This window comes from Balaenoptera musculus, chromosome X (assembly GCF_009873245.2).
Source record: "Balaenoptera musculus isolate JJ_BM4_2016_0621 chromosome X, mBalMus1.pri.v3, whole genome shotgun sequence".
NCBI classification, from domain to species: Eukaryota; Metazoa; Chordata; class Mammalia; order Artiodactyla; family Balaenopteridae; genus Balaenoptera; species Balaenoptera musculus.
Genome location: NC_045806.1, coordinates 99259567 through 99287365, shown reverse-complemented (window position 1 = coordinate 99287365; position 27799 = coordinate 99259567). Strand labels below are relative to the sequence as shown.

General features: G+C 36.8%; 1 long non-coding RNA gene across 1 annotated transcript in view; it reads left to right on the top strand.

Moving 5' to 3' along the window:
* Window positions 1-26814, top strand: part of LOC118888169 — a 42803-nt gene extending 15989 nt beyond the window's left edge. The window contains exon 3 of the long non-coding RNA XR_005018263.1: window positions 26746-26814. This is a non-coding gene — a long non-coding RNA (uncharacterized LOC118888169). The remainder of the gene's footprint in view (window positions 1-26745) is intronic.
* The last annotated feature ends 985 nt before the right edge of the window (window positions 26815-27799 follow it).

The window sequence follows — 27799 nt, the reverse complement described above, 5'->3', positions numbered from 1 at the left end:
TCCTTTAGCATTTGTTGTAGAGCTGGTTTGGTGGTGCTGAATTCTGTTACCTTTTGCTTGTCTATAAAGCTTTTGATTTCTCCATCGAATCGGAATGAGATCCTTGCCGGGTAGAATAATCTTGGTTGTAGGTTCTTCCCTTTCATCACTTTAAATATGTCATGCCACCCGCTTCTGGCTTGTAGAGTTTCTGCTGAGAAATCAGCTGTTAACCTTATGAGAGTTCCCTTGTATGTTATTTGTCGTTTTTCCCTTGCTGCTTTTAATAATTTTTCTTTGTCTTTAATTTTTGCCAATTTGATTACGATGTGTCTTGGCGCGTTTCTCCTTGGGTTTATCCTGTATGGGACTCTCTGCGCTTCTTGGACTTGGGTGGCTATTTCCTTTCCCACGTTAGGGATGTTTTCGACTATAATCTCTTCAAATAGTTTCTCTTCCTTTCTCTCTCTCTTCTCCTTCTGGGACCCCTATAATGAGAATGTTGTTGCATTTAATGTTGTCCCAGAGGTCTGTTAGGCTGTCTTCATTCCTTTACATTCTTTTTTTTTATTCTGTTCCTCAGCAGTGAATTCCACCTTTGTGTCTTCCAGGTCACTTATCTGTTCTTCTGCCTCAGTTATTCTGCTATTGATTCCTTCCAGTGTATTTTTTATTTCAGTTATTGTATTGTTCATCTCTGTTTGTTTGTTCTTTAATTCTTCTAGGTCTTTGTTAAACATTTCTTGCTTCTTCTTGATCTTTGCCTCCATTCTTTTTCCGAGGTCAAGGATCATCTTCACTATCATTATTCTGAATTCTTTTTCTGGAAGGTTGCCTATCTCCAGTTCATTTAGTTGTTTTTCTGGGGTTTTATCTTGTTCCTTTCTCTGGTATATAGCCCTCTGCCTTTTCATCTTGTCTGTCTTTCTGTGAATGTCCCTCAATTCACTTCTATTCCACAGAAAGATGTTTGGCTAGGTGGATTAAGATGTGTACAGTTATTATGGTGGCAGTCTTTTTGGCAAAAAGTGAAACTGATTATACAGAAGCTCTGCCTTTAGGTTTATATTGATTAGGCCATTGCATAGTTGTTGTGGTGGATATGTTTTACCAGATTTATCGTGTCTTTGAAAAACTAAGGATGTTTGAGGTCCTGGATCAGGTAGTGTGATATAACTACTTCTACCAGCAGCAGGTCCTGAAGCAGACACCTTCTGGCCTAGAGAATTGCAGAAAGTAGATTAAGCACTGGTTGGGTAGAAGGTGAGAATCCTTTCTTTCCATAATAGCATAAAGATATCTGGTCTGCCTAGGACATGTGGAGATTCAATTTATTTGAAACTGAGCTACTTTCTTACTGAGGAGCCATAACCTTTTTGTCTAAGAAGGGGTCAGTGATTTTTTTGAGTGGAATCTAAGTCTTCCTCCTTTGGATATACATTGGTTAGTGGACAGCTATTCGATGTCCATCATTTTGGTTGAGGGATGAAGGTCAATGAAGCTAGTGACAGAAACACTTTCCCTCTAGTCATATACCATATGTGGGAAACTCAAAATCTAAGCCGTATCTCATACCAGCCCTGGGAAGGACTGTAGATACTTTCAATCTCTGGGGATGCCCATTGTAAATCTAAAAGTCATTCTGTAGATCAGTGGATAGAAGGCAAGAAGTGATTAGGTAGTAATACCCTGAGCTGATGCTGCCCCAGGAGTAAGGGTTGGGATGGTTGTGGAGGATGTTTATGGTGTTATAGAGGAAGAGTTGTGTTATGGACTTGTGTAGTGAGAGAAACAGGAGAATTTGTTTTCAACTTAGGTTCAAAACCACGAGTTGCTTTTCCCAGCAAAATGTATTTAAAATGCACTTCCCATTGTCTCACCTTGAAAAATGCTGATTTAAAAAAAATAGGAGACTCCAACTGTTCCAGAGAACATAGATGCAGAATGCTGGTCCGAGCGTAATTCTCAACCTGAATTTCCTACCCCATCCACAAGCATGAATCTTGCCAAAATCTCAGGCATCCTGGACAGAGGGCACATGTCACTTGAAAAAGCTCCTCAGTTGGTTTTCATATATTCTCTTCCCTCCCCGCTGGCTCTCTTTTGGAACAATTCCAATTAACTAGTACAATAGGTAGTCAGCTGTTTGCAGAACATATTGGAAGGATGTAAAGCTTAACATAGAAATCATTTAATTCTCGATACTTAGAGCAAGTGCATGGGATTCCTAATAAGCACTCTGAAGCAGGAATTGGATCTCCCATCTCAGTCAGCACGGGATAATAACAACTTGGCAGACAGATAGTGATCCTCAGATCCTGGAAGGAAAATGTACACAGATCACTTCCTTAGAAAGGAGGATATGGAGATTGATATCAAAACCCACCTTAGACCCTTATAGTTGGTTTTATCTAAATATATGCAGTAGGTAAACAAGCAGTGTGTGTGTGTGTGTGTGTGTGTGTGTGTGTGTGTATGAGTTGGTATATGGTTCTTGTTATTAGTGTTCAGTTCAGGTTCAGTTATTCTCAACAGATATTTTTGCTGTCTTCATAAAGTCCCAAGTTAAAGAACTCTCCACATACTGTTATGGATGTATAATCTGATGACCACAGTCAAGATCCTAACACCTAAAGTTAGGAAAGCTATGTAAGCAGCATGTCTTACTGCAGTCATTTTCAAACTATACACTCTTCTAGGGAGCCGGTTAAAATACAGATTCTAGAACTTCACACTAGACCTATTGAATTCTTATTTCTGGGAAGGCCCTAAAATTAGCATTTTGAGAAGCTTCCCCCAAGTGACTGTGATGCAGGTGGTCCTTATATAACACTTTAAGCAAGGTTTACTTGAGGGAGTTTCACATTATATTTTCATGCTGCCATTTGGCCATCAGATTGAGGATTCCAGCCATAAATACTCAGAGACATCTATAGAAAAAAATGCCTTCCTTCTTCAAAGTGACTGTGAAATTGGGGAGGGGAGGTCTAAAAGTGGGACTATTAAAATGTAAATGTAAGAATCTTAAGTATATGTAAATGTTTAATGGCAATTAGTGTGTGTGTGTGTTGGGGGGTACTTTTGAAGATGTGTATTGTTCAAGCCTGAATGGGGGAAAGATTGAACTACAGGGAGGTAAGGAAATGGAGCCCTACATAGTGGGTGGGTGATTCCTAGGGGTAAACTTGTGAAAAAGAAATCCAAAATCCGAAAGTGTTTCTTTGGAAAAAAAGAGAAGAGACAGAAAACGTGGGATGACCAGAGTCAGGGGCGGAAAGAAGCTCAAGAGCACTGGGTATGTAATATATGACGGAAGCCGGAAAGTGCAGCAGCCAGGGAGAGTCTGGAGAGAGGCAATAGGGACAAATGGCAGACCACTCAGGATGCTATCATCCTGGGGGCAGGGACCAGGAACAGCGTGGGAGCAGGGCCTCTGTCGCAAGCAGGGAGGAAGAGATAGAGACAGGACATCCTGGGAGCCGCCAGAGGGAAACTAACCAAGTGGGTGATGAGAGGTGGTCAGGAAGTTAATGCCGTTTCAAGCTGAAGCCAAAACCCATGTCTGTTGAAGGCCAGATAACAAAGGACTTTATCCCTCTAAAGACCAAAAAGGAAATTAAAGCTTCTATTGTAATCTGGGTCTGGAAGGTGGAAGTAGGGAAAACTAATTAGAAAAAATAGACTTCAAGGTCGGGGTCTAGTGACTGTTGCCACTCCTCTGTATTTTAGGGAATATTAGCAGTGAATACTGCAAGGACCTACTTAGTGTTTCAACCTTTGCGAAGTTGAGCAATACTTTGCCATTACCACAAATGTAAATAGCTTTTCTCCAAATTTTCCTCTCAGCGCTTTAAGTTTACTCGTGTCTGGAATAGACCAAGGGAGCTGGTCAGTAGCGAAAAAACGAGGAGCCCAGCTAGAGGGTGTCCAGGTCCATTGCATCCCATCTGCAATGCTAATCGAGCTTTCAGTTAAAGAACAAGATGCTCACCCTTTAAGTCCTGAAAATAGGAAGAATGTTTGCCATTTTTATCGTTGAAAAGTCCTCCTTAGACTAGAGCTGAGGCGACAACCAGCCTCCTGGCTGCCTGTAGCTTTAGACTATGCTCCTACATGAGAGTTTGTTAATACGTGCTCCAACTAATTTCGAACCCTGGTTTTCTTGATCTGACTACCTATGTACCAAGGTACTTTCTTGCTGCCACTCCATGGCCTGTTCAGGTCCCTGTTCTTCTGGATAAGAGTAATGGTTCCGGCCCTTAAATACCCTGTGTGTGTCTAGATAAATGACGTGAAAGGAGTTGAGAGAGTCTTTGACAGGGCACCCCTGCCAAAGCAGGGTGCAGGTTAGAAGAATGCATGTCCCAGACCTAACTCAGGTTAGGCCTTCATATTTCCTCATGGGCCGGAAACCTCCAAACTGTGGTTAGGCACTCCTACCTAGGACGAAGGCCCAAGTTGTCTGGTGTCTTCTTTGTTGTGGAATGACAACAGCAGCTGTCCTCTATTTCCATGGTCTCTCAACTATCTCTCTTCTAATCCTAGAAATATCTTCAAGTCTTTTGGGCTGGGCAGGACTTTTTAGCTAAGCAGCTGTTGATAAGAATGTGATGGTGTAATGGAGACATCTCGGGAAGCTGCTGTGGGGATAAATTGTCCTTGGGCATAGGATCGAGTTCTATCTAAAAAAGAAAATTTTAGGTGGCTTCATTGTACTCTGTGTCTCCTACCAGGCCCTGGAATGCTGCTGCATGCCAATAGTAAATTTATCCCCACAAAATAGGACTAGCTAAAATTATAAACAACTTCTAAATGGTTTTATAATAAATTATTTTAGGAAGCTAAAATTATTATAGGTGTATCTTTGAGCAGGTTAAGGTAGTTGTCAATGAGGACAATCATGTTCTTTTACACTATTGGTGACAATATTTAGTCTAAATCAGCAAGACAATCCTTATGTTCCTATAAGGTAATGCTCCATCATATTTTTACAGAAGAGACTTACATGTGGTTATGATATGACAAAAATATTAGTGGAAACTTGTATTTTTTATATCATTGGGAGGGTTTATTCACTTGTTCATTCATTTCTTCTCCCCAGGTACTAGGACTGTAAAATTGAATAAGACATAGTTTGTTCCCTCAAAGACCTTAGAGTTTCGAAAGGAGGACAGATATGCCTAAAACTAGTTGAAATACATTGTAGTTTTAGAGATATATGGCAGCAGTGGTTCTCAACCTTGGTACACATCAGAATCACCTGGAGAGCTTTGAAAAATCCTGATGCCAAGGCAGCACCAGAATGGCTACCTTTGCCTGGAAAAAGAAGGAAACTCCATAGCTGAATTTTGAGAGATGAGTAGCTTAAAAAGGTTAAAAAGAGGAGGAAGGGCATTGTAGACAGAGGAAATAACACTTGCAAAGGCACAGATGGGGGAACTGCAAATTTGTAGACATCAGATCTTAGCATGCAAGAGAAGGGGCTGTGAAACATATGTTTGGAGAAGTAGGCAGGAGCCAGATCTTAAAGAGCCCTAAAGAGATATTTGTACTTTATTATGTATAGAGCCACTGAAGGGTTTTAAGCAGGGGACTGCCATGATCATGGTCAGCTTTTTGGTTTTGAAAGCTCATTCTGGTGGCAGTGTTAAGGAAGGAGTAGACAACCCCAAACTGGGTCAGAGATACCCGTTCGGAGGTTATTACAAAAATCCAAGTGAGAAGTACTACGGGTCTGGACTAAGGCCATGGCAATAGGGATAAAGTGGAAGAAATGGATGTGAGAAATATTTAGGAGGCAAATCAGTGTAGAGCCTGGAGGGAGGGGACATATGGGAAAAGGAAGCATGGGACTGTGGAGTTTCTTGTTAGGTGCCTGGGAAAATAAAAACGTCATGCACAGAAACAGAAGTCAGAAAGAAAAGTCAGTTTGGGGAGGCATGTGTTTAGTTAAATGTGAGGTGGTGGACAGTCAGGAAGAAATCGCTAGGATCCACTTGAATATACAGGACTGGACATTTGAAAAGTGATCAGGGCAAGTGATAGAAAGCTTAGCTTTGTACTCATCAAAATGATAGGAACTGTGGGAGTAAATGGATTCTCTGAAGTTTGAGAATTTTGTTTCTTCCTCTTTTGTTCTTTTGCTTACCTTACCTGACAGCCCTCTAGTGACAACAAGCACATATTACATTTCTCAAAAGTGCCTCAACTCAGTTAATGTGATCATGAAATGTATCTTCAGAACCCTGATTTGGTCAAAATATTATTGTATTACTATTTCAATATCAGTATGTGGCAGCACATCCATGCAGCAAGGGCCTCAGGGGAGTCAGATTGAGCCTAAAGTTGTCATTCGTCGTAATTCTGGGAGATTCAAGAGGATTTGAAATTGACCTACCAGGAATCTAATTTATATGAGGAATCAAGGAGGCCCCTATGAAAGAATTTATTCCAAAGCAGCAGTTATCACATCAGAATCACCTGGGGAGCTTAAAAAAAAATCCCAATGCCCTTGATGCATCTCAGACCAATTAATCAGAACCTCTGAGGGTGGGACCTGGCCAGGCATCAAACTTCCTCAGGTAATTCTTTATGCAGCCAAAATCAAGAACTGCAGCTCCAGAGGATGAGAGCCTAGAGATACACAGGGTTGAGTCAAGAATACTGACCAATGCAGCAGGGGAAGAGTGGTTCTGGGTGCAGCATGTTTCTATCAATCAAGTTGCCCCTGGGTTCAGCCCCCAGGGAGTCATACCTGTGGTCCTACCTGGATTGCCATACTTGAGACTAGGTCTAAGGAGCTGCAAAAGAGTAAAAGCTAAAATAATGGTGTCCTCTAAAACTCAGTAGGATAGTAAGAGCACAAGGGGTTAACAGCTTTGGTATTGGCAACAACACTGGCAGTATTGGTGATGGTGATTCCTTCATTCAGCAAAATTTTATTGAGAGCCTGTATTATGTGCCAGGCACTAGTCTAGGCACTAAGGAAACAGTGCAAACAGGATTGACAAAGTCCTTTCTCTCTTGGATCATGGATTCTAGTAGTTTTGTTGGTGAAAACGGACTAACAAAACAACGTCAGGTAATGAGAAGTGCTGTGCAGAATATTAAATAAAGCCATATGATAGAGAATGAGTGGCTTTTATTTGGAATGGTAGGTCAGGGAAGTTTGCTCTCTGCAGAGGAGACATCTAAGGTAAGGTATGAATGACAAGGAGGAGGCAAGCCATATGAAATGCTGGGAGATGAATATTCTAGGCAAGGAGAACAGCAGATATAATGACCCGAAGGCAGGAGAAGCTTGGCATGTTTGAGGAACAGAAAGGAGGCCGGTTTGATTGAGGAGAGAGTAGGACAAGATGAGATTCTAGGACTTCCCTGGTGGCACAGTGGTTAAGGATCCGCCTGCCAATGCAGGGGACACGGGTTCGAGCCCTGGTCCGGGAAGATCCCACATGCCGTGGAGCAACTAAGCCCGTGTGCCACAACTACTGAGCCTGTGCTCTAGAGTCTGCGTGCCACAACTACTGAAGCCCACGCGCCTAGAGCCTGAGCTCTGCAACAAGAGAAGCCACCGTAATGAGAAGCCCGCGCACCGCAACGAAGAGTAGCCCCTGCTCGCTGAAACTAGAGAAAGCCCATGCGCAGCAATGAAGACCTGACGCAGCCAAAAATAAATAAATAAATTAAAAAAAAAAGATGAGATTCTAGAGGTAGTCAGGGGCCAGATCATGTATTATACAATCTAGTGAGTCATGGTAAAGACTCTGAATTTTAATCTAAGTGTGATGAAGAGTCATTGAATGATTTTGAGCAGGGAAATGATAAGACCTAATTTATATTTTAAAGGATCATTCTTACTACTGTCATGGAAAATGGGTCGGATTGGTGTAAGAATGGAAACAGGGAGAGCATTTAGGGTATTTGCAATAGTGCAAGTAAATATGGTGGTAGCTTGGGCCAGGGTGTTAATAGTGGGCTTGGAAGGAAGTTGGCATATTGGCGATATATTTTGGAACTTGAATCCATTGGACTTATAGATAAATAGGACGTGGGATTGAGGGAAAGAGTGGTATCAAGATGATGGTGATGGTGGCAGCAACATTAGCAGTGGCATTGGTGAAGGCAGTAGTTCTGTTGGCAGTGGTACCTTCAGTGCCTCTGACAAACAGCATTGGCACCTTCAGCTCAGACATCAGCTCATGTGGCCTTCATGGACATTGTTGGCATACTAGCCACTCTTGGTGGTGAAAGGAACGGAGACATCATTACTGGAGAAAAATGGCAGGCACCACATGGCAGCAAAGCAGACTCATTTACAGAGCATATGTGAGATAGCCTCTGGGGACTTAATGCCAGAAATATTTGGGAAAATTTTAAGAAGAGTTATTTTTAACTTCTGCAGAGCAGATGGGAGTGAAGTCAGAGATATACCGTTTTGTTATTATGCTTGTGAGCCCATATTATCCATAAGCTGCTTTGACAGAAGTAATCAGGATTATTTTAAAAGAAGTCCCAATCAAAGCTATACTAAATTAAACATTATCAAATATATTTTTTGTAAAAATTTCCCCACCAACTATGTAAACATTAACATTTTTATATTATAATTGTGTAAAAAATCTTCAGATACATGCTTATAAAGATTCAAACAATACAGAAGTTAAATGTTATAATTGTTAGTCTTCCTCCAGCTGCTCCCCAGGTACATGACCCAACAAGAGGTAACCATAATGAACAGATTAGTAAGTTTCTTTCAAAATATTTTCTATGCTTTTATGTATATATATATATATGCTTTTATATATTATAGTTAAATTATTAAAAAGCATATAGAAAAAAAGCATATAGAAAAAATATATAAGCATATAAAATATATAAGAATATATAAGAAAAAAGCATATATATGACATTTTATATGTTATTTATATATATAAATACACATAATAGTTTTTTAATAAATAAAATCATATCAATCATATTGATCTGAATATTGCTTTTTTTTAATGTAACAATAAACCAGAGGCATCTTTCTGTGTCAGTGAATCTTGTTTTTTCAGCAGATGTGTATATTCGATTATATCAATATCTTGTGATATATTTAATCAGTCCCCTATTGATGGGCATTTCTTTTTATTTTTACATCTGTACTTTGTACACCTATGCAAGTATGTCTGAAGACTAGTACTCTAGAAGAGGAATTGCAGGGTTGAAAAATGCATTTAATATTTTGCTAGATATACAACCAAATTATCCTCTAAGAAGAATGTACTCATTTACACTCTCACGAGTAGTATTTGAGAGGCTTTCTTTCCCTACACCCTCACCAACACTGGATCATCAATCTTTTTTATCTTTGCCAACAAGATGGGTGAAAATTGGCATTTCATTATTGTTTAATTTGTTTTTCCCCAAATATTGTGATATCAAACATTTTTTATATGTTTAATATTTGCATTTTTTCTATGAATTGTCTGTTGATATTCTTTACTCAATTTTCTGATGGGTTGTCTTTTTCTCATTGATTTGTAGGGACCCTTCATATATTTTAAGTATTAATCCTTTCCTCACATAATAGAAAATTTTCCTTCCTACTCTGTTAACTTGTCTTTTAACTTTGTTTATGTTATCTTTTGTTGTACAGAAATTTAAAATTTTGATGTAATCAAACTTGTCAATCTTTTGAATTTGGGGTTTGGAGTCTTGCTAAAGAAGGCCCTCCCAATTGAAGATGATGTAAAAATATTCTACTGTATTTTATTTTAGTACATAATTTTTCTTTTGTGTTTTCTTTCTTTTTTCTATTTTATTATTACTTAAACATTTTAAACTATTAAATATATATTACATTAAAAAATAGCATAAGCATAGTAATAAAATAAACACCTGGATACATGTCATCTGACTTAAGCAGAACATCATCAATACCTTAGAAGACCCCTGTGTGGATCCTCCTCACTTGTGTACCCTTCCCTCACCACCAGAGGTAATCACTATCTTGCCTTTTGTTTTAAACATTTCTTTGGTTTTTTCTTACGTATTAACCACCTTTGTGTAATGTATTTGGTTTAATTTTGAAAAATTGAGTAGTAAGCACTAATTTCACTGTATTAGGAAAGGGTAATATTGCCATTATTAAATAAAGGCTTTCATAGGAAGTCTCTGGGGCATAGCCTGTGTTCAGCTTTCCTGAGAGTTTATAGGAATCCTTTCTGTGGGAATTCTTGGGCAAAGTCTAAAGTGAGTGCTGCTGCGTTACATAGTGGTGTGCTGGAGTCGGCTTGTACTGGCTGATGATTACATTTTCAGGAAATTGATCTCATGTTGGCAGCTTGAAATTGGCCCTAAGGGAAATATTTGTGTCATGAAAATTGACAAAATCTAAACTCAGGGCTTTTTCTTTTGATTAAAAAATATTTTGGAAAGCCAGCAAACCAGCAAACCACTTGTCCTGAGAAACACAGGGCTCAGAGCAGTCAGGGTATTTGGCAAGGCTGTTGTAGTGTGGACTAGGTTTTGAACATTCTGCAGAAAGATGACCAGAGGGAATGGGCTGCACTATATTTTTAAAGCCCACCATGGCCAAACTTCAGTATTCAAGAATAGGCCAAAGCATTCAGACTATACTACAAAGCTACAGTGATCAAAACAGCGTGGTACTGGCACAATAACAGACAAAGATGAATGGAACAGAATAGAGAGCCCAGAAATAAACCCACACACCTGCGGTCAATTAATCTTCAACAAAGGGGGCAAGAATATACAATGGAGAAAAGACAGTCTCTTCAGCAAGTGGTGTTGGGAAAGCTGGACAGACACATGTAAACCAATGAAGTTAGAACAGTCCCTTGCACCATAAACAAAAATAAATTCAAAATGGCTTAAAGACTTAAATATAAGACACGACACCATAAAACTCCTAGAAGAGAACACAGGCAAAACATTTTCTGACATAAATCATAACAATGTTTCCTTAGACAGTCACTATCCCAAGGCAATAGAAATAAAAGCAAAAATAAACAAATGGGACCTAATCAAACTTATAAGCTTTTGCACAGCAAAGGCAATCATGAACAAAATGAAAAGACAACCTATGGCTGGGAGAAAACACTTGCAAACGATGTGACCAACAAGGAATTAATTTCCAAAATATACAAATGGCTCATACAACTCAATAAGAGAAAAACAAACAACCCGATCAAAAAATGGGCAGAGGACCTAAATAGACATTTCTCCAAAGAAGACATACAGATGGCCAATAGGCACATGAAAAGATGCTCAACATTGTAATTTTTAGAGAAGTGCAGAACAAAACTATAATGAAGTATCACCTCACACTGGCCAGAGTGGCCATCATTAAAAAGTCTATAAATAATAAATGCTGGAGAAGGTGTGGAGAAAAGGGAACCCTCCTACACTGTTGGTAGGGATGTAAATTGGTGCAGCCACTATGGAACACAGTATGGAGGTTCCTTAACTAAAAATAGAGTTGCCATATGATCCAGCTATCCCACTTCTGAGCATATATCTGGAAAAGAAAAAAGCTCTAATTTGAAAAGATGCATGCACCTCAATGTTCATAGCAGCACTATTGACAAGAGCCAAGACATGGAAGCAACGTAAGTGACTGTCAACAGATGAATGGATAAAGAAGATGTGGTATATATATACAATGGAATATTACTCAGCCATAAAAAGAATGAAATAATGCCATTTGCAGCAACATGGATGGGCCTGGAGATTATCACATGAAGTGAAGTAAGTCAGACAGAGAAAGACAAATATTATATGATATCACTTATATGTGGAATCTAAAAAATAGTACAAATGAACTTATTTACAAAACAGAAACAGACTCACAGACATAGAAAACAAACTTATGGTTAACAAAGGAAAAGGGGGGGGTAGGGATAAATTGGGAGTATGGGATTAACAGATGTACATTACCATATATAAAATAGATAAACAACAAGGATTTACTGTATAGCACAGGGAAATATATTCAATATCTTGTAATAAACTCTAATGGAAAAGAATAAAAAAGAATATATATATGCATATATATGTATAACGGAATCACTTTGCTGTACACATGAAACGAACACAATATTGTAAATCAACTATATTTCAAAAAAAGAATAGGTCAGAGCATAACATTGTGTGTGTGTGTTTGTGTGTGTGTTGGGGATGGGGGATGGGGGATGAGAATCTCGAGCATTATTTGAGATCTTACCTGTTTGAAATGTCTTTAATCTACCCTGTCACTTGATTTTTGGCTGAATATAGAATTTTAGTTTGAAAATAATTTTCCATCACAATTTTGAAGGCATTGCTCTATTGTCTTTGAATTGCCACTGTTACATTGAAAGGCGATTCAGTGATAGTGATTACAGGTTTAGGTTATGGCAGTGAAGTGAGAAGCTGAGGCAGCCTGGAGAAAAGTATCACTGGTTGTGATGGAGGTCAAGGAACTGATTGACCAGAGGGGGTTCAGTGATCATCCACATGAATATCAAAGTCACCAAGAATGACAGCAGTAGTTTTAGAGAGCAAGATGTAAGACTGATGGCAAAGTCATCAGTCTTGGGGCTAGATGACAGCAATGATTTTTAAGGAGGAATGAATTAGAAATGGCTGTGAGGACAGGGGCAACAAGGAGGGCACTTTACGTCCAAGTCTAGTGGTGTGACTTGTGTGGAAGAGCTACAACCTCCACTTGAGAGCGCTACAGGGAAAGCAGTGTGCTCAGGGATGTGTGAGGTTTTGGTGAGAACAAGAAGGTGAAGGGAACATTTAGGGAAGAGGTTGAGGATATGACAGACTTTAATACTGATACAAATGGAGTTCCAGAGGACACAGTAGAAGAATTAGGGAGGGTAAAGAGAGTGAGAGATTTGGTTATCTTAGAAGAGGAAGAGAGCTGTATGAGAAATAACATATAGATTATGATAAAGGAGAGGTTTGGATTGGTGTGACAGAAGGAAATAGGGTATGTAAGGCACACTGTGCAATTACTGGATGATGGAGTATATACCTGTAAAATTGTAATAGAGACTTAAATATATAATTAACATTTTTATAGATTTTAATGTAGAACTTTAATAGACAATAACAATTTGCCTTCTGAAAAGCTTGAAGCAATTTACAATCACTCTCACCAATAGGATTTAAGAGAGTCTATTTCTCTACACCCTTATCCGTAGCATTGGATATTCATTAACAAGTATTTGATTGTTTTCCTTTTTGCCAACCTGAGTAAAAAGAAAAGATCTCATTGTTTTTATTTGCATGTTTTGATTACTAGTGAGGCTGAACATTAAAAATGTTTTATTGGAAATTTGTACTTCTTATCTTTGAATTGCCTATTTGTCTATTTTTTCCTTTGGATTCTCTTTTTCTGTTGATTTGAGGGAACTCTTTATTCTTTATGTATTTTAATCCTTTAATTTGTTAGTATATTTTATCCCAGTTGTACTTATTAGTGTTTAAATAAAAACACTTGATTTTTATTTATGCTGTGATTTGTTGTACAATATTAAATTTGTATGTAGTCAGATCTATCATTTTTTCACTTTATAGCTTCTGTGTTTTGTGAGTTGCTTAGAAAGCTTTTCCTATTTCAATATTGTCACATGAGTCTTTTGTATTTTCTTCTATTCCTCTATATTTTCTTTTTTACATTTAGATCTTCAATCCATCTGGAATTTATTTTTGTATATAGTATAAAGTAGAGATTCTGATTTTTTCCCCAAATGAATAGAAAACTGTACTAACCTCATTTATGGAATAATCATTTTCTTCCCCACTGATTTGAAATGCCACTGTTGTCACATACTGAATCCCCAGATGTATATAAATATGCTCCTAGGCTGCATTCCTTGTTGTTCCTTTATGTAAATTTTGGTTTCCGGTAGAGCAAGTCCATTTTCATTATTCTTTTTCAAATATTTCTGGGATATGTTCTTACAGAGGAATTTTAGAATTAACTTTTAACATTTCCAAAAATTTCTTTAGGTTTTTGATTAAAATTGCGTTAGATTTATATATTAATTTAAAAAGAATTGTTTTATTTAGAATACTGCATCATCCCACCCAGGAACTTGGTATACTTTTCTGTTTTTAAAGATTTTCTTTTATGTGCATCAGTGAAGTTTTATGATTTTCTTCATATAGGTTTTACACATTTTTTTCTAAGTATTTTATAGTTTTGCTATTATCATGAATAGGTTTTTTAAAATTGCATTTTTTTGGGGGGGCTGTATTAGGCCTTTGTTGCTGCGTGCACACTTTCTCTAGTTGCGGCGAGTGGGGGCTACTCTTTGTTGCGATGCGCGGGCTTCTCATTGCAGTGCTTCTCTTGTTGCGGAGCATGGGTTCTAGGTGCGTGGGCTCAGTAGTTGTGGCTCGTGGGCTCTAGAGCGCAGGCTCAGTAGTTGTGGTGCATGGGCTTAGCTGCTCTGCGGCATGTGGGATCTTCCCGGACCAGTGATCAAACCTGTGTCCCCTGCATTGGCAGGTGGATTCTTAACCATTGCGCCACCAGGGAAGTCCTAAAATTGCATTTTCTAATTAGTTATTTTCATTATATTGAAAGCAATTGAATTTTGTGTATTCATCTTTTATCCTGGCTTCTATAACTTTATTGGCTTCTATTTTATACTTTTCCAGTTAGACCGTCATATCATAAGCAAATAATTCCAGTATTTAGCACTCACTTCTTTTTCTTCTTTTTATTTTTTTACTAAGACCAATGTGAGGAAATGGATACTCTTGTTACTTAATCCTGATAGCTCCAATGATAGATGAATGCTAAGCCTGTATCTTTTGCAACTTAAATTCAGATTTGGGTTTTAAATGTTGACTGGATGTTTCCTGGAACCTTGAACTCAGCATGTCTAAAATTAAATAAAGTTCTAATTGCCCACACCTGCCCAAACCTGTGCCTAGTATTCATTTCTTTATTTCTGTTATTCAGGTTTAAATGACTCAGTTATTCTAGTCACTCAGGTTCAAAACCTTAATCATCCTTGATTTTTCTCCCTACGTCTTTCCTTTCTCTCACTATTTTGTTCAGAAAATTCTCTTGATTTGGTCTCTACCCCTTGTTATAACACACATCTCCTCCTCTCTATTCTTATTGTTACCCCCTTCAATCTAATTTACAAACTGTAATTTAGGGCCTTCAATTTTTAGGTACAGTACAAAGAGATGCAAATGTAAATAACGCAAAGTTCCTGCTCTTGACTTCATGAGGAGTGGATGATGGTTCTTAAATTTAACTAACTACAGTACAACATAGTAGATGCTACAAGAACTGCATATATAATAACTACGGTAGCCCAGAGGAGGAAGTGATTATTTCTGCTTTATGCTGAATCAGAAAGGGTTGACATTTGAGCTGAAACCTGAAGGACAAGTGTAATTTTTTCAGGTGCAAAAGGAGAGGGAGAAGAGGCAATTCTGGTAGAGGAAATAGCATGAATACATGTCTTATATATTATTCAACAAGCATTTATTGAGTGTTGACTATGTGTCAAGCGTTGTACTGGGTATGGGGCTTTAAGAAGCACTTAGTCTTGTGGGAGGTATGTATACCTAAACAGGTAATCACAATAAGAAATTATGTAGAATATAGGTTATTCTTTATTAGAATAGTCAGTTCACTCAATGAAGATTTCCCTTTGGCCAAATATTTGGATATAGAAGCAATATATACACAATGCTAACCAGCCTTAGCCAAATTTGATAAATTTCTCAAAATGTATGTATGACTGGGTTGTACCAGATTTTTTCTTCTTCAGGACACTACTTCATTTCTGGATTGGGGGAGGGAGATTGGCTTAGCAATCAAATGATAGGACACGGTTCATTTATTTGTTAATTTAACAAGCAAGAATTTATTGAGGGCCTGTTGTGTACCACATATTGTTAGACCTTGGGGATACACAGAGAGATAAGACAGAGTCCTCCCCTAAGAGAGTGCTGCAATCAAATGGGTTCACTGGCACACAGAAATATAATTAAAATACAATGAGTGAAACACTGTGATAAACTTTAGATTCTGTATTATAGGAGGATGTATGAAAGATGCTTAATCCAGCCTTTGGGGAGAATGTACCAGGGAAGATTTCCTGGAGGTGATGATACTTGAGCTGCGGTTGGTTTTAATAACTTAGGAGCATGTTGGTGTAGGGTAGGCAAGGATAAAGGCAGAGGAGCTACAGCCAGGGACTAGGTAAAAGCCTGCCTTCTTCCTGAGAAGGCCTGTTAGTAGGGTTACTAGGGTGGAGGTGGAAAACTGGGGGAACTCCAGTAATTGGTTGATGTCCTTAATAACAGTTCAGGGGGTTTTCCACTCCAAGATAACTTGATACTTTGTCCAGCATCCTGAAGATGTCTCAGCCAAAGAGAACTTGTCCTTTGCGCTTCTAAGTTTTCTAAAATAAACATCTCTGGGTTGGCTCAAGAGTGTTACGGTGACAGCTAAGATGCAGGGAGTGCTCTAAGACTAGTGAAACTCTGGGCGGAAAGTTGTGAGGGATCCCAGTGATTGGTCTTAGAAAATGGTCAGGGTGTGTGACAGAGGCAGAGGGCATTATCAGATAATCTACCTCTCCTAAATACATCTGGAAGGTCCCTTTCTATTTACCACTAACACGAGTTCAGATGAGTATTTGCCCAGGAGGTTAGAATTTTGGTTAGACCTAGGTTCCTCAGAGTTGCTGTAATGTCAGAAAATAAAGTTTATGGTGGTTACTTACAGTTACTACATTGAAGCCACAGTGTTGTGGAAAATCAAGAGCACGATATTTTTCTTCTTTACCAAGATCACCAGGACATTATGACAACTTGTTAATCATTTGGGAAATAGCCTTACCTCACATCTTGCACCAACATAAATTTCAAATATATTACATGCTTAAATGAAAACAATAACACATAAAGTATAGAATAAAATGCAGATACATATTCATATAATCAGTGTGTAGAAGGTCCTTCTAAGCATGAAGGTAAAAACAGAAAACAAAAAAGGAAAAAAAAAGGTAAATTTGACTTCATAAAAATTTTTAAAATTCTGAAGAGCAAAAAGTACCATAAATTAAGTGACAAATGGCAAACTTGGGTTAATATTCTTATTATATAAAGAACTCTCATGAATCAAAAAGAAAAATATAAAAAGATGTGTAGAATAATGGGCAAAGATCAGGAATGAGAAATTCACAAAAGAACAAATAAACATCAAAAACTGTCAATTTCACTAATACTCAAAAAAATGCAAACTAAAGGATTAGGATAACAAGATTTTGCACAGTTGGCCAAGTTTAGTGCCTACTGTTGAAAGATTATGGGAAAGGGCATCTCATATACTGCTATTGGGAGTTTAGATGGGTACTATATTTTGTAGGGTAATTTGGTAACATCTATTAAGGCCTTAAAATGTATGTGACATGGATATTTTTTGAAATACCTCTCAGTGTGTTTCCTTTTTGATAATCTGATAGCTTTCCATCATTAAGTTCCTAGGGAATGGAGAGAGTAAATGCCACCTTGAGAAGGAAGGGACATTTTGTCTCATCCAGATAGGAAGAAGTAAAATATAGTCCTTTCTGATTCCTAGAGGGGACTGCCTAGGAAGGAGAAGGGGGTGGTCCCAAATAAGTTTGAGAGATTATTAGAGCAGTAGAGACAGCTCTTTGTATCCCCAGGTTCAGACTGGAAAATGGTAAATTCCCCTAGAGAAGTATTGTGTCCATTATGATGCTACCCAGATAAGAAGTTTAAAATGGCATGATGGCATAGTAAGTTGGAAGATGGAAAAAGGCATCCCCTTGTTTCCCATGGCACTAAGATTGGCATAGCTGGGACCTGGAGAAGGCTCTGAAAAGTTACTGGGACATGGGCCAGCTTGCTTCCCAAATGACACTAGGATGAGATGACACCAAACAGAGGCTGTGGGTGACCAACCTCTAGAGATGAGTTGTAGGGACAATAGTCATGCCTGTCATACCAATGTCCTATACCAACAACCTCTGATGGGGGTGCCACATGGTAGAACCGAGAAGGTAGACATCACTAGTCTCAAAAACCAGACTAGGTAAAGATATCAGCACTAACCCCCATGAGCTTCGAAAGGTACCCACAGACAACATGGAACAAAGGACCAGCTGAGACTCAAAGGACAGCCAGCGGCCAGGGTCCCACACTCAATTGCCATGAAGACATCTTGGGAAGGAGAAGGGAGAGAAACCTTGAAAGTCTGGGCATTTAACCAAAGGAGATTATTTGAAATAGAAAAATATTATTTTTTAAACTTGAAGAGTTAAGGATATCTTTAATTGGCAAGTTTATGTCTGTATGCCTCCTGTATCATCCAGAGGGATAGGGGTTTAAAGAAACTTTAGAAAGAAAAAAATAAAGAAAAAAAAAAGAAAAAAAAGAAAAAGAAAAAAATAAAGAGGCTACACATAGTTGCTCAATATGAACTGTAAAGTGTAAATTTTGTGTTCATATCCTTTAATCCAGCCATTACACATCTAGTAGTTTATTCTAAAGAAATAATTGGATGGGCCCAAACATACACACTCACATACACACATATATGTAACCGAATGTTCATCATAGTATTGTTTTAAAAATTGAAAAACTGGAAACAAGCTGAATGTTTAATCATCTGAGGAATGGTTACATTATAATAAATCTACACAATGAGTGTTAACAACTCTTAGTTTAATAACTCTTCAGTCATTACAAAGAATAAGAGAAGTCTGTATGTATTGGAATGGGAAAGACATCTAAGTCATATTGTTAGGAGATAAAATCAAGATGAAGAGTATTATATATAGGATAATCTCATTTATGTAAAAGTATATAGTGATCTATATTCACATAGAAATATATCCATATTCTATAGGAAAATAAAAGATTATATGACTATACACAGTGTGATCCCATATTTGTTTAAATATGTGTATATAATATAAAACTTATATGTGTGTATTTACTCACACACACACACACACACACACACACACATGCAGAAGGAAGTCTCAAAGTATCTGCAGCAAATTGTTAGCAGTGATTATCTATGGATGGCGAGATTAAGTAGAAATTTCACTCTTATTTATACATTTCTCTGTTGCCTGATGTTCTCCCCCAATGAGCTAATATTATTTTTATAATTAGAAAAATTAACATTTATTTCCTTTTGAAAATAAATATGTATATATTTAGTGGCATAAAAATGTTTTTAATATATTAATATTGTAAAAGAGCAGATTACTAAAAACTTGTGACTTAACATTTGTTTTTATAAAAATGAGTACATGTGCATATAAACAGGATATATACCAAAATATTGAGAGTGGTTATCTCTGGATCTTGGGATTAGCAATGATTTTTATATATTTTTCTTTTTGATTAACATATTTTCTAATTTTCCTCTAATAAATATATTTTGTGAATTTAAGGGGAAAAAAAGCACAAAGTACCATAAAGTTCCAGGTTCCTTGAAGGAGAGCTAGAGTATCTGGTTGGCAGACTTGAGGCAGTTGATGTGTCTTGCAGGGAAAATGTGGTCATGGAGGACTGGCTGCCTGATTGGCTAGGCCCATTGCAGAATGAAAATGCTTTTTTCAAAAGCAAGGAAAAAATTGCTGTTAAAGGTACTAAAATATAAAGCTGTTTTTCTTTATCCCACATACCTACTCTGCTTATGAGCATGATCTATTATCCCATTGAACTACACTTACAAAACATAAATTCAAATATAAAATTATTAAGAATTTCAAGATGGCAGTAGTGTAGCATTAAATCAAGCCTCTTCTGAGTGGAGGCCCTGTGTGACTGCACAAGTTGTACTCCCTTGAAGCTGGCCTTGTGATCACAAAGAGATGGGGAGCTGGTTCTGGATGTAATTGGCCAGGGACACCCATGAAACTATGGCTGTGTCTTTTCCTACCAGCTGCAGAACAATTTGGAGCGACATGCTTCGATGGGATTCAGATCAGGCTTCTCTGGTCCAGCCTCTGCTTTGTAAAGCTAATAGTTATCTAAGTGTACCTCCACTAAGGACTCATGTTTATTAGGGGTACAGCGTTGACCCAACCAATTGTCCCTTTATTTGTGGGCTATGTGGTTTTCTAACAGTGACTGTGATTCTGTTTCAGACAAAGGGACCTGTCCCACCAATGTTTACTGAGAGCTTTAGCCAACTCTATCATCAACTTTTTCCTCCTCACTTTGGAGGTAGTTCCTAAGCTTTGACTTCAGCCTCATACAAAAGTCTGTTCTGAGTCTTGCTACCTTCTAACTCAGCACTCCTTACCCCAGTTCTAGAGCATTCCATGCCAGTTCCTGACAAGCAGGACTGGAAATTCCCCAGGTCCAAGCAGCTAGTGGCTTCTTTGGTCTTCAGTTCTGGCTCAATCAGATGAATGCAGGCTGAGTAGGGATGGGAGACAGAAATGACAGGGTCCTGAGTTGAGGATCCCTAGGGTGAGGATTCTATACAAAGAAGTGGGATGGGGGCAATAGACAGGTGAAGAATTAGAACATAGTTATTAGAACATAGTTTGGGGAAAGGGAAAGGTGGTTGAAAAAGAGGTGTTTGAAGAGGAGACACGTGGCCAGTTTTAATCTTCAGGATATATTAGAAAATAAATGCCAAGCAAGGGTTAAAAATTGTGGTATATTTAAAATGTGTACATTTAACAAAATGCTTTTTCTTAACATGGACAATATTGTGCAATATTATTGTTCAGAATAATTGCTGGGTTTGTACAAAATAAGGATTTGTAGTATATTAGATAGGCAGGTATTGGAAATGAGACACAAGTTTAAAGTTATATGATGAAAGTCTTTTTAAAAATTTTTAATTGTGGTAAAATATACATAACAAGAATTTACCACCTTAACCAGTGTTATGTGTACAGTTCAGCCTTGTTAAGTACATTCACATTGTGCAACCAATCTCCAGAACTCTTTTTGTCTTGCAAAACTGAAACTCTATACCCATTAAACGACAACTCCCCATTTCCCCCTCCCTACAAGCCCCTGGTTAACCACCGTCCTACTTTCTGTTTCAGTGAATTTGACTACTTTAGACACCTCATATAAGTGGAGTCATAGAGTATTTGTCTTTTGTAACTGGCTAATTTTATTTATCATAATGTCCTTAAGGTTCTTCCATGTTGTAGCATGTGCCACGATTTCCTTCCTTTTTTTTAAAGGCTGAATAATATGCCATTGTATGTATATATCACATTTTGTTTATTCATTTGTCCATCGATGGACATTTGGGTTGCTTTCATCTGCTGCTATGAATGTGGGTGTGAAAATATCTCTTTGAGACCCTGCTTTCAATTCTTTTGGATATATATCCAAAGTGAGATTGCTAGATCATTTGGTAGTTCTAGTTTTAAATTTTTGAGGAACTTCCATATTGTTCTCCATAGTGGTTGCACCATTTTACAATACCATAAACATTGTACTATGGTTCCAATTTCTCCACATCCTCACCAACACTTCTGTTTTTTTTTTTTTATAGTAGCCATTCTAATGGATGTGAGGTGACATTCGTTCCATTTTGCTGCTGAGTATTATTCCATAGTATGAATGTGACACAGTTTAGCTATCCACCTATTGAAGGACATCTGGGTTATTTCCAGTTTTTTACTATTATGAATAAAACTGCTATAAACATTCTTGTATAGGTTTTTGTGTGAACATAAGTTTTCATTTCTCTGGGATAGATGCCCAGGAGTGCAACTGCTGAGTCATATAATGGTTGCATTTTTAGTTTTTTAAGGAATTACCAAAGTGTTTTCCAGAGTGGCTGTACCATTTTACATCCCCACCAGCAATGTACGAATGATAGTTTCTTTACATCCTTGCTGGTATTTGGGTGTTGTCATTATTTTTGATTTTTGCCCTTCTGATAGCAGTAATATCTCACCATTTTGATTTCCATCTCCCTAGTGGCTAATGAATTTAAACACATTTTCATGTACTTCTTTGTCATAGGTATATTCTCTTTGGTGAAATGTCTCTTCAATGTCTTTTGCCCATTTTTCTAACGGATTTTTTGTGTGTGTGTGTGTTTTCAGAGTTTTTTTAAAAAAATACATTCTGAATATTAGTCCTTTGGCATATTTGTGGTTTGCAAATATTTTCTCCCATTCTGTAGCTTGTCTTTTCATGTTCTTAATTGTATCTTTCACAGAGCAAAAGTTTTTCGTTTTTGTGAAGCCCTACTTATCAATTTTTCCTTTTATGAATCCTGCTTTTAGTGTCAAATCTCTTTGCCTACTCCAGATCCCAAAGATTTTCTCCTATGTGTTTTTTCTAAAAGTTTTATAGTTTTACATTTAAATCGCTGATCCATTTTGAGTTAATATTTGTATAAATCATGAGACTTAGATTGAGTTTCATTTTTGCTGATGGATGACCAATTGCTCCAGTGTCATTTGTTGAAAAGGCTATCTTTCTTTTATTGGATTGCTTTTGCACCTTTGTCAAAAATCAGTTGGGCGTATTTGAGTGAGTCTAATTCTGGGTTCTCTATTTTATTTCATTGATCTATGTGTGTATCCCTCCACCAATATCACACAGTCCTGATTACTGTAGCTTTATAATAAGTTTTGAAATCATGTAGACTGATTCTTCCCACTTTATTCTTGTTCAGAATTGTTTTAGCTATTCTAGTTACTTTGTTTTTCTATATAATTTATGGAATAATCTTGTTTATATCTATAAGAAATCCTGCTTAGATTTTGATAGGAATTGCATTAAATCTGTATATCAATTTGGAAGAGAATTGACTTCTTTACTATGTTGAGTCTTCCAATCCATGAAGTTTTGTTTAGATCTTTGATTTATTTTATCAGCATTTTGTAATTTTCAGCATGCAAGTCCTGTACGTGTTTTGTTAGAATTATACCTAATCATTTAATTATTTTTTGAGTGATTGTAAATGGTATTGTATTTGAATTTTGGTGTCCATGTATTCATTACTATTATATAGAAATTCAATAGATTTCTATGTATTTATCTTGAATACTGAAACTTTGCTGAGCTCATTTATTTGTCCTAAGAGTTCTTTGGTAGATTCCTTGGGATTTTCTACGTAGACAATCGTGTCTACAAATAGGGACAGTTTTATTTCCTCCTTTCCTATCTGTATGCCTTTTATTTCCATTTTTGCCGTATTTCACTGGCTAGAGTTTCCAGCACCATGATGAATAAGAGTGGTTAAGAGAAGATATCCTTGCCTTGTTCCTGATCTTAGGAGGAAAACATCTAGTTTCTCACCATTAAGTATGATGTCAGCCATAGGGTTTTTATAGATTTCTTTATCAAGTTGAGGAAGTCCCCCTATATTCTTATTTTTTCTGAGATTTTTTTCATGAATGGGTGTTGGATTTTGTCAAATTCTTTTTCTGCATCTATCGATATGATCATGTGATTTTTCTTCTTTAACTTGTTTGTATGGAGGATTACATTGCTTGATTTTCAAATACTGAGTCAGCATTGCATCCCTGGAATAAATTCTGCTTGTTCACACTGTATAATTCTTTCTGTATATTATTGAATTCTATTTGCTAACATTTTTTAGAGTTTTTGCATCTATAGTAATAAGGATATTGGCCTATAGTTTTCTCTTTTTGTACTATATATAGTTTTGTATTAGGGCAATACAATTTGGGCAATGCCCCTTTCTCTTTTTTCTGGAAGAGATTCTGTAGAATTGGTGTTAATTCTTCCTTAAGTGTTTGGTAGAATAGTCTAGTGAAACCATCTGGACCTGGAGATTTCTTTTTTTTTAAATTGAAGTCTTCTAATTGCCAATGAAATTTCCTTATAGTAATAGGGTTATTCAAATGATCTACTTCATATTGATGAATGGTGTTAATTTGTGTTTTTCGAGGAATTGGTTCATTTCACCTAAATTAACAAATTTGTGTGTAGAATGGTTCATAATATTTCCTTGTTATCCTTTTGATGTCTGTAGGGTATGTAATATAATACATGTCTTCTCTTTTTTTGTCAGTCTTACTAGAGGTTTGCCAATTTTTTTGATCTTTCTAAAAAGCCAGCTCTTTGTTTCATTGATTTTTTTCTATTGTTTTTCTGTTTTCATTTCATTGCTTTCTGCTCTTATCTTTATTATTTCTTTCCTTCTACTTGCTTTGGATTTATTTTGTCCTTCTTTTGCTAGGTCCTTGAGGTGGGAACTTGGGTTACTGATTTCAGACTTTTCCTTTTCTATTATTATATGCAATTAGTGCTACAAATTTCCCTCTCAGCACTGCTTTAGCTGTGTCCCACAGATTTTGATATGTTGTGTTTTCATTTTCATTCAACATATATATATGTATATATATATATTTACAACAATCCTTTCTTTATTTTTAAAAAATATTTATTTATTTATTTGGCTGCACTGGGTCTTATTCATGGCATGCGTGATCTTCGATCTTCACTGCGGCATGCAGGATCTTTAGTTGCGGCATGCAGGATCTTTTAGTTGCAGCACGCAGGATCTTTATTTGCGGCATGTGGGATCTAGTTCCCTGACCAGAGATCGAACCCAGGCCCCCTGCACTGAGAGCACGGAGTCTTAACCACTGGACCACAGGGGAGGTCCCTCAACATCAATATATTTTAAAATTTCCCTTGAAACTTCCCCTCTGATCCATGAACTGTTTAGAAGTATGTTGCTTAGTTTCCAAGTGTTCGGAGATTTTCTTGTTATTGTTCTGTTACTTATTTCTAGTTTGATTCCACTGCAGTTGGATAACATACTCTGTGATTTCAGTTCTTTTAAATTTGTTAAGGTTTGTTTCATGGCCTGGGATAGGGCCTATCTTGATATATGTTCCATGGGTATATGAAGAGATTGTGCATCCTGCTCTTGGGTGGAATGTTCTATGGATGTTGATTAGATCCGATTGGTTGACGGTGTTGTTGAGTTCTTCTATATCCTTGCTGACTTTCTGTCTAGTTGTTCTATCAATCACTGAGAGAGGGGTGTTGAAATTTCCAACTATAATTGTAGATTAGTCTATTTCTGCTTTTAGTTTAATAAGTTTTTGCTTCACATGTTTTGCAGCTCTATTGTTTGGTGCATCCACATTTAGGAATGCTGTATCTTGATGGATTGGCCCTTTTATCATTATATAATATCCTCTGTTTCAGTTAAATCTTTTGGATCTGAAATCTATTTTATATTTCACTCTGTCTATATATGTATTATTATTATTTATTTATATATTGGTATATATTTAATTTAATATATAATATGTAAATAATAAATTTGTCTATTATATATAATGTGTATATTGCTAATGTATATTAGCACACATATTTTCTTTATATATATTCTGATATTAATATAGCCACTCTTGCTTTCTTTTGATTGATGTTTGTATGATATAACTTTTTCCATCCTTCTACTTTCAACCTAATTATATTATTATAGCTAACATGAGTTTCTTGTAAATAGCATATAGTTGGGTCATGTTTTTTAACTCACTCTGCCAGTTTCCCTATTTTTTTAAATTGAGATATAATTGACATACAGCACTGTATAAATTTAAGGTGTACAGTATAATGATTTGACTTACATACATCATGAAATGATTACCAAAATAAGTTTAGTGAACATCATTGTTTCATATAGATACAAAATAAAAGAGAAAAAAATTTTTTTCCTTGTGATGAGAACTCTTGGAATTTACTCTCTTAACAACTTACATATATAACACACAGACAGCAGTGCTAATTACATTTATCATGTTATATGTTGCATCCCTAGTACTTATTTATCATGTAACTGGAAGTTTGTACCCGTTGACCACCTTCATCCAATTCTCCTTCCCTCCACCTCCTGCCTCTGGTAACCACAAATTTGATCTCTTTTTCTATGAGTTTGTTGTTTGTTTGTTTTTAAAGTATAGTTAACTTGCAATGCAATGTTAGTTCCTGGTGCGCAACATAGTGACTTGATATTTCTTTATATTACAAAATAATCACCTTGATAAGTTTAGTTACAATCTGTCACCATACAAAGGTCTCTGTTTTTTAATTGGTATATTTATACCATTTAACTTTAATGTAATTATTGCTATTTTGGAATTAAATCTGCAATTTTTTTTTGTTTTCTTTCTCTCTTTTTTATTTCTTCTGATTTCTTATTTCCTGCCTTCTTGTGGGTTACTTGAACATTTTTAGAATTCCATCTTAATTTATGTATGGCTATTTTGAGTGTATCTCTTTGTGTAGCTTTTTTAGTCATTGTTCTAGGTATTATATCATGTACATATAACTTATTACAGACTATTGGTGTCTTCATTTTACCAGTTCAAGTGAAGTATAGAGACTTTATCTCCCTTTATGTCCTTTTACACTTCCCCATTTACACTATATTTGTCTTAGGTATTTACATATATTTAAAACTACATCACACAGGGTAATAATTTTGCTTCCACCTCCAACATAATTTAGAAGACTCCAAAGGAGAAGTAAATTCTATTTATCCATAGTTTTCCTTACCATATTCTTTCTGATGTTCCAAGATTTCTTTAAAAAAAAGTCATTTCCTATTCATTTAGAGAACTTCCTTAAGCCATTCTTTAGGGAAGGGCAGCTGGGGACAAATTCTCTTAGTGTCTGTCCTTCATCTGAGAATGTCTTGATTTCCCCTTCATTCTTGGAGGATATTTTTGTTGGATACAGGATTCAGGTTGATGTTTTTTTTTTTTCTTTCAGCCTATGAAATATATCATGCAACTTCCTTCGGCCTGCATGGCTTCAGATGAGAAATCTACTGTCGTTCAAATTGTGTTTCCTTATAGGTAAGGTGTTGTTTCTCTTGCTGCTTTTAAGAACTTTGTGTTTGTTGTTAGTTTTCAGAAGTTTGACTATGTTGTGTCCTGGTGTGAAATTCTTTAGAGTTTATTCTGTTTGGAGTTCACTTCTTGAATCTGTAGGTTTATATCTTTTGCCAAATTTGAGAAGTTTTCAGCCATTATTTCTTCAAGTACTTTTTCAGCCTTGTCCTCTTTTTCCTCTCCTGGGATTCTCATGACATGAATGTTATAGCTTTTGTTATAGTCCTAGGAAGCTCTGTTAATTTTTTTTCCATTTATTTTCTCTCTTGTTCAATTTGGGTAATTTTCATTGTTCTATCTTCGAGTTCACTGATATTTTTTCCTCTGTCTCCTTCATTCTGCTGTATAGCACATTCATTGAATTTTTAATCTTAATTATTGTATTTTTCAGTTCCAAATATTCCATTTGGTTCTTTTTTTTTAAATTTATTTTGGCTGAGTTGGGTCTTTGTTGCTGCGTGCGGGCTTTCTCTAGTTGTGGTGAGCGGGAGCTACTCTTTGTTGCGGTGCGTGGGCTTCGCATTGTGGTGGCTTCTCTTGTGGCAGAGCACGGGCTCTAGGTGCATGAGCTTCAGTAGCTGTGGCACATGGGCTCAGTGGTTGTGGCACATGGGCCCTAGAGCACAGACTCAGTAGTTGTGGTGCACGGGCTTAGTTGCTCCACGGCATGTGGGATCTTCCCGGACCAGGGCTCGAACCCATGTCCCCTGCGTTGGCAGGAGGATTCTCAACCACTGCACCACCAGGTAAGCCCTTCCATTTGGTTCTTTTTTATTCTTCTATTTCTTTGCTAAGGTTTTCTTTTTTTTTTCCATTTGTTTCAAGTATGTTTATATTTGCTTGTAGAATCATTTTTATAATAGCTGCTTTAAACTTTTTGTTACATAATTCTAATATCTCTGTCATCTTGTTGTTGGCATCTATTGATTCTG